The following is an 8,577-nucleotide window of genomic DNA, read 5'->3' on the forward strand; positions in this document are numbered from 1 at the left end:
TTATATATATATATATATAAAACATTCAGATATGTTAAAAAAAAATCACCAATAAGTGTTAACAAAGGCTGGACAGTTTCTAATATAAATACAAAATATTTTTTTACTTTGTAATTATAATTATAAAATTACTATTAATTGTAGCAGTAACATTTGACATTGTTTCTGTTGTAGCTAAAACAGTTTATTAATTTTCAGTAGCCACATACACTAGAGATATAAAGGTATCACTACGTTAAAATTAATTATTATTAAAAATTGTTAAGTAAAATTACGTTTAAGATGAGTTTGGAAGAGAAATTAATTTCTTACACACAAGAGTTACAATTAAATTTATAATTAAATATAATTTATGCGAAAATTCTAACTTCATAAATTTGAACCGCACAAGGGACATACTTCGAAATTAAATGAAGGTAAGACACAAAAAAAATCGACTGCGGTTATCTGGCGCGTTTTGCAACTTTTATCGAATAAGTCTCTTTACCCTAGGGTGAGATCTCGAAGTAACGTGGATAACATTTGTAACTTTTCACGCTCGCTTGCCCCTACGGTGCTTTCAGATTTCCGGATCTCATCCAGCACGTGGACTGATCCAGCACGCCGGAGAAAAATATTCACTGCGCAATACCATCATTACTATTCGCCCAGCTTGATTCTCATGCATTTTTCACGCAGCATGTATCCATACCTTTTAGCACCGTACAAACCAACGCATAGTAAGCGTTTTATGTATACAGGGCATTCAGAAGAATGAAAGAATATCGCAAGTTTTTCCTAAAGCAACTTTTATATATCTCCGATTTATGCTCCAAACCTCTTCTCCAACCATCTTACATCTGATAAGAAGTATCATTTACTTTTTATTTTTCCTCTAAAAGGTAAATGATTTTACATTTCCGATGATTATCAAGTCTCGCAAAAACGGGGAATAGATTATTTGACGTCATTTCACTTCAACGTATAATTATAACGAACAATTAAACGAACATCTAACTAGCTTTAGAATGATCGCGTGCCTGCCTATTCTTCACACTTCTCATCAAGCGCTGTGTGTTGCGTGCTGGCACCTAGTGCATCAACAGACATGAGACGATATCGTGGTATCTTCTTTACGTGCATCAGCATCGTAAAAAGGATAAAAATGGATTTTTAATGTTACCAGACATATAACGTTTCAAAACAGAGTAGTAGATTGAGAGAGATCTATATTTTACCTCACACATACATACGTACGTACATAACATTATTTACGCGAGATTTATGATGATAATGAAATATGTAGAAAAGCTGTTTGTACCAATTAAATAAAAAATATAGAGCTTTAAAACTTTAATACAAACTATTATGTAGTTGTCATCTGTTATTTAAAACAGTTTGTAATATAAATATATTTTTCTCTAGAAACACGATTACGAAATTTTGAAGAATGATATGATGTACACAACATACATGATAAATAAGTTACAAATTTATTTTGCGTCATTTATTTTGCGGCAGATGACAGAATTTCGATTTTGCAAAATCGAATTATTTGAAGTGTAATAATAACTATATTACAATGACATGATAATGGAATTACGATTAATGTTTTTTTTTAAATTATTATATACAAGCGGATGATATCCCGTGTTCTCATCGTGCGCTTGGAGCGTTTTAGCAATGGATGCGGAAAACATGCAGCTTTACGAGGCAACGCTAGCCTTGGTGGCGTAGAACAAAATTTATGAATCCCTCCGGTTCTTAAAGAATTGATGACAACGAAGCATATTACTCGCAAAATGCAATATCGAAGTTTTAAAGTCGGCGCGAGACGGCAATGTTACTTCTCCGCGCAAACAGCAAAACAGCGTCTCGCAATTAGAGAAAATTACCAGCTACCTCAAACCGCAAGTAGTAATCTCCAATAACGTTATCTCCGATAACATAAATTTTTTACTTAATGAACTTTTTGACTTAATGAACGTGGTGACGTAATGAAAATGGTATTTAAATATAACAAAATAATTCTTTACTATTATCATATTACTGAAATTGTAAAACGCAGAAGTTTTTCTTCATATACTTACAATAATATACCATATATTTATTTATTAATAATGTATCTATCTATCTATTTAGTAATTATAAATTATAAAATGTTTATTTATTTTCTCTATTTCCTGAATGTATCCTTAATCGCGCGGATGTTGTAATAATTATTTGCATATATTAATTGAGTGCAAGCTCTATTGCGATGGAATATAATATATAAACGTGTGTCATAACTTAAGGATGTTTTATACATAAAATGATGTTTTAAAATGATGAAATTATTAAAAAATTGCAGATTATTCTAAATTACGTTTAAAAATAATACGACAAATTTGATGATAATTTACTATCTGAATCATAAATTATTTTAATAAATAATAGTATTTTTTTAATCTGTGCTCTAATAAAAATGTATGGAAATGTATTGTAAAATATTATAAAAATATTATAATGTATTATAAATGATAAAAATCAATTTTTTGATGCAAGTACATTATGTATTCAAGATTATTTACATAAAGTTACATTGTAATGCATGAACTAGTTGCCCAGTAAATAAATAAAATATTTATTTGTTCTATATCTTTATAATTAATAAATAATGAAATTTTGCATAAATTATTTCAAATATTTAAAGTACTTATAAAAAAAAAATGTAAATTTTTTATCATTTTTTAAATTTTAATTCTTAATAGTAAAAATGATAATAAATAAAATAAATGACAAAAATATGTTATTAAACAAAAATATAATCTTATTCAAACAACTTTTATATACATATATAGTTTATTTGAAATATAAATATTAAACATACTTTCAAATTTAATTTTTTTTACAGAAATTGTATGTCTAATATATCTTTAATATGAGAAAGCATCTTGATATCAATTTATACTCCACACACAATTTAATAAAACGCAATCGCCTAAAACTACAAAACATAGCGAGTATGCAAACGTTCGTAAATTTACTTTTTGAACAATAGAGAGAGTTTGATGAACATAGAATTCTATTAACACTGTGAAAAAAACGAACAATTTTTACGTGCGTGCTACCATGCTGCTTTTAATACTCGCGTTTTCACGTCGGAAGCGAACACTAAATAAACCAGTCGGCCTTTTTTTTAGCTTAAAATTGCTCATACATGCGAAGCAAGTACAAATTTTATTCTCTGCACAACATGCTCAGGTAAGTGTGGTCGTTATCTTTAATCTGTCACGGACTGTATTAACGGATTATCATCTCTCCACAGAGATGCCACACTAGGATTTCAGAAATTCCATGTTTTCCGCGTACGCGCATAGGAAAATCCACTATCGTGCCAACAATTCTGAAAAATGCTGTACGATATATATATATATATACACTCATACATTCCATTTGTAGGATTCAATCTATGATTGTTTTAAGCTGCAAATATTTCTTTCATCGCCGTGTAAAAATACAAATGAACTTTTATTACATCTGTAACAAAAGTAAAATAAAAGTGTAACTGGAAGATGATCAGACTTGACTCCCGCTGTTTCTACTCCTCGGCGGTAATTTCTTCTTGAAATATAGGTATTTCACCGACGCGGGCCTACGACGGGAAATGAAATACGAAAGCATGAAGAAGATGTTTTCTCACCAAGAACGCTGCTATTGCATCCTCGACGTAAAAGTAGAAAGGTATACGTGTACTAGCCGACGTTATATCGTCGAGAGGAGAGCCACTCTCGCGGGAGCTGGACGCAGCAAGATAGGGCGTCGGTGTCGGCGTTATAAATCGCTGCGATTTCATCCCGCCCGTGCGTTGTATATGTCCGGAATGCATCTAACTGCGGTCGCACACACCTATGCGCAGTCCCGCTCGCGTGTTAGCCACGTTTTCGGGTTCTGCTCTCGACCAGAACGGGGAACCAGGAATTATTAAAGGGAGCGTAACGGTAAAGTACGCGCCGATGTGACCCAATTAAACGTATCGCGCGGTTTTACTGACTACATTGCAGAAGGATAAGATTTATATTCGGAAAATTCGATTACATACGAAAATAAAGATCGATCGAATTCATTTAAGATTTCGTAAAACATCCCGATATGTTTGATATAGTAAGATCGATTGCCTCGAATGGAAAAATATCCAACAGAAGTGTCATGGTTTGAAATTAATTAAGCTTTATTATTAAAATCTATATATCGGAATTTCATATAAATTAAATTTAAAAAGAAAGAAGAGATGTAAAAATAAAACGGAAAAGTTAAATCTCATTAAATTGTAAATTCCAAATCTTTTTGAAAGGCATAAATCAGGTAACAAGTGTAATATGAGATTGACATCAAAATGACGATGTCTGCTTGTTATTTAAATTAATATATTTTCTAAAAAGATTTATAATCATACAATTTAATTTTAGATTAGAATTAAATTAATTTTTTATCTACTTCGTTTCTGTCATTTTAACGTCAAAACGTCATAAATCATTTTAACGATAAAAATCACAGTTATTACCTAGTCATTTTAATTCAGTACTATTCTTAGTATAAAATATAAATGTATATGTGTTAGTAGACATGATTCAATTATTAGACAAAATGACATATAAATTTTAAACATTAAACTTTTAATAATATTTATGATTTTTAATAAATTTATAATTAAATTTTTATAAACAATGAATTTATTTAGAGTTGAACATATCACTAATAAAAATTTAATGTTTAAAATTGTTGTTATTTCGTCCAATAATTCATATCCATTGTCTACTAATTGATATATTTATCTTAGTACACCCGAGATTTAGCTTTTATAACTTGTATAACTTTTTTATTAATAAAGATATATGTATACATATTTTCTAGTTACCGTAATATTTCTTAATGTCTTAAGCGTTTTAATAAAACGAAATTAGTAATAGAGAAGAAGATGATATTATATCATTCCAGTTTTACACAATAACTTGATTAATAATCAATATTAAGTTTAAAACTTGACAATTACATTCGTTAAAATGTTGTTGAATCGATTCTGGATTCAAAATTACAAAATATTTATTACTTAGGACACATAATAAAAATGTGTACATTGCATAATGGCTTAAAGAAAAACAAGAAAATACAGGTATAATTAAATGCTAAAATGTACTCAGTAACGTTTCGAAATACTTGCAAGTAAAAAATGCGTTATAATAAATGCTGGCTATTGATTATTGATATATTATCATGGTGTAATGAAAAGCTACTGAACAAATAATTCCATAAGTAATCGTTAGAATTCGCCACTTAATAACGGAGATATTAAGAAGAGCCACAATATTTACATTGGCCATAATACTACTTTCTCCTCTATAATATGTTTATTTTTATGCGATATTTTATCTCAATATCAGTATCTCAATATCAGTTTTAATAAATTCGTGACAAAATGTATAGTGTGATACTAAAGGATTAAATATTTTATGTAATTTATGTTTACATCACTGAAATCATGAAAGGAATATGACACGTTACATAATTTATACAATTAAGTATCTCTCTCTCTGTCAATATTTAAATAGATCTTAAAAAATATAAATAATATACATTGCATTTTGCACGAAATTTGCTGCGGAAAACATCTCACTGAATCTTCTTTACGGTGGGATAACTCTATAAATAAAATCGCCTTAAGTAACGTCAGCTCGCGGTACATCTCGGACATTCGCGATCAGTGGACTCTGATTAATTGTAACTGACACTGTGTATGGATACGTCTTGCAGATGATATCACACTCAGTGCTTTCGGAAAGGGTTGTCACGAAATGTCATTGATGTCTCGTCAACACGTATTCACGTCAAGTCAACAGTTATGCCTCACGTACGTCCATAATCTATAATCGATAATTCCGAATTACGTTCAGAATGGTAGATATAACGGGCGAGTGTAACCAATCTATTCTTTGATCAAAATATTATTTCTTTCGAATATTATTTTTTTTCAAATATTTTTATCTTTCAAATAATAGAATAGATAAGATATTTAGATACATATGAGAAATATATTATTTGACTAATGAGGGACAAACGCATTGAAACTGATAAAACTACAGAATGAATATGACCGTCAGCTTTAAAAAAAATGTAAAGTCCTATTTCAGTTTTTAACCATGTAATAATTAAAATTGGACACTATATGCTATGTTCTTGTTAAAGAAGAATGTCATTATAATAAAAGCGTAGAATTCCCATATTATATATCCGACGATGCATTCATTTTAATAACATACGTGTCTAAACTTATTAATTCGCCAAAATGTATTAATGTCAAAATAAAGTTATCTTTCATCACATTTGAGAGTTCATTTTTCGTTCTCCATTTTTCACAAGTAACAATATTTTTTTGCAAAACGATTTGGCGTGTACATCCATCAATCATACCGGAGATAGTAGATATCGTTGGTGCTTTGTCCACAAGCGAAAGCGTGTTTACACGACACGCAACATTTGTTTATGCTCATTTATCATGCATCGTCGACGATGGAATGCGAATATTATGCGTTTGATATATTAAGCGTTTAATTCGAAAATTGATTTGATTATTTGCTAAAACTTGCAAAATTATGATGGTATATTATTTAGATGGTACATTATTTAGAGATTTTTACACGGGTCAATATTTCTCTATCAAATGTATTATATGATAATCGAATCCTATACGCTCCTAAGTGTTACGATTATTTTTAATTTTTTGCTGAATCCAAAATTGAAAATTAATGGTCACATTCAAATGAGGGAGAACATTCTGAATGTTAATAAAAAAAATATGATGCATTCAAATATTCATATAGTACAGATTTTTTTTTAATATAGATTTCGCGCATATATATGTATCCAATATGATCTAAATATATGTTTTCCATTTTTTTCTCACAAAAAAATCTTAGGAAAATGAAAAATAAAATGATTCAATGTTACTTTTATAAGATTATAAGTTTATTAACATATTGACATGTTTATTGACACATAAGAATATAGAACTATATACATATTTTCCAAACAATGAATTTATCTATTTATGTACTTATTTCCACGGTATTTATAAACAGACGAATTATAATCCATCTTCTGAAATAATAAAAACTAAGAAAAATGTTACAATTAATGTATATACACTCAATATGCTTAGATTGGCCATATTGGTTCTACTTTACAAAGAGTTTCCTCTCTTTAATTATAAACAAAAATGTTGTGAAAAAAATATACTAAGTAAAAATATACTATAACGTAATAAATAACTAAATATATAACGTTGTAAAGTATGTATACAGAGCTAGTAGTAATATGAACTGCTAAAATTAATAATCTTTTGGTTATTAATTTTATTAATAAACCAAATATGAATTTCAGTAGTTTATCATTTTATAGTTACAGGGAACAATTACTTATCTATGAAATATTACATCATGACATATTACACGACATATTACACCATGACACTCTGTATTTTGCTTTATTGACGATAACAGAATAGACAAATGGAGCAATAAACTGATGCAATCGAGTCAGATGAACAACCTATACAAACTACTATTGCTGTCTGTTGAATTAATCATGTAATTATCTACGAACAGCGAATAGGACATTTTGAATACCTATGCACACATATTGGATCCGATTATCTTATATTAAATCTCGACTACAACGAATTATTTGAAAATGAAAACTTTGTTTAGCAAATGAATTAGAATCCACATCGATTGGAATAATAACTAGTTGTACAATTTGTAGGATTGATATATTATAATATGAAGGTTCTAAATGAGATAAAAAAACTTTGAACCTTCCTTTATCAATCGTCGTAAGATAATAAGAAGATTACTTACCTTCTGTACTTCAAATAGAACACTTTAGAACTTCGATGTAATTCGATGTAATAGTTATAGTTGAAGGTTAGTTGAGAAACATAAATAATATAAACAAAGTTAAAATGTAAGTAGCAAGTTATACGAGAAACGATCTAATGAACCTCATTAATCAAGACTAAGTATCAAGAAATCTCTCTCTTTTCCTCAAAACGTGACTTCGTTTTAATTAAATTTATTTGTATAAAGTGCAATATATCATTGTTTCTAAAGAAATGATTTAACATATATCTTCAGCATAGTTATGTGTTTACGGATTTCATCATTCCCGGATTTTATCATTTGTATCACTTAACATACACATCTTTCGCAGCGTAACCAGATAGATATCGTTCTCGAAAGAACCAACGCGACTTACAAAATAGCTATCAACAACAAACTGCCACGGCAAATGGCGCGGGATGTTGTCCTGTTGTTACTTTCGATAACCCGAAATGAATTTTATATATCATCACGTGCCGGAAAATACACACTTCGGTAACAAGAGGACACTGTTTTATATACGAAGCACGAACAGTACTTTCTTTCTTTATCTCGTTCCTCGGTGGTTTTATTCCACTCGTTTCCGTATGACGATAACGAAAATAATTCCACAATATAAGTTCGAATATATTTTTTCTACAACGTCGATGTTGTTAATAAATGATCCGAGGAGTCGGTGATCTTC

The sequence above is a fragment of the Atta colombica genome, unplaced genomic scaffold, assembly GCF_001594045.1.
Source record: "Atta colombica isolate Treedump-2 unplaced genomic scaffold, Acol1.0 scaffold198, whole genome shotgun sequence".
NCBI classification, from domain to species: domain Eukaryota; kingdom Metazoa; phylum Arthropoda; class Insecta; order Hymenoptera; family Formicidae; genus Atta; species Atta colombica.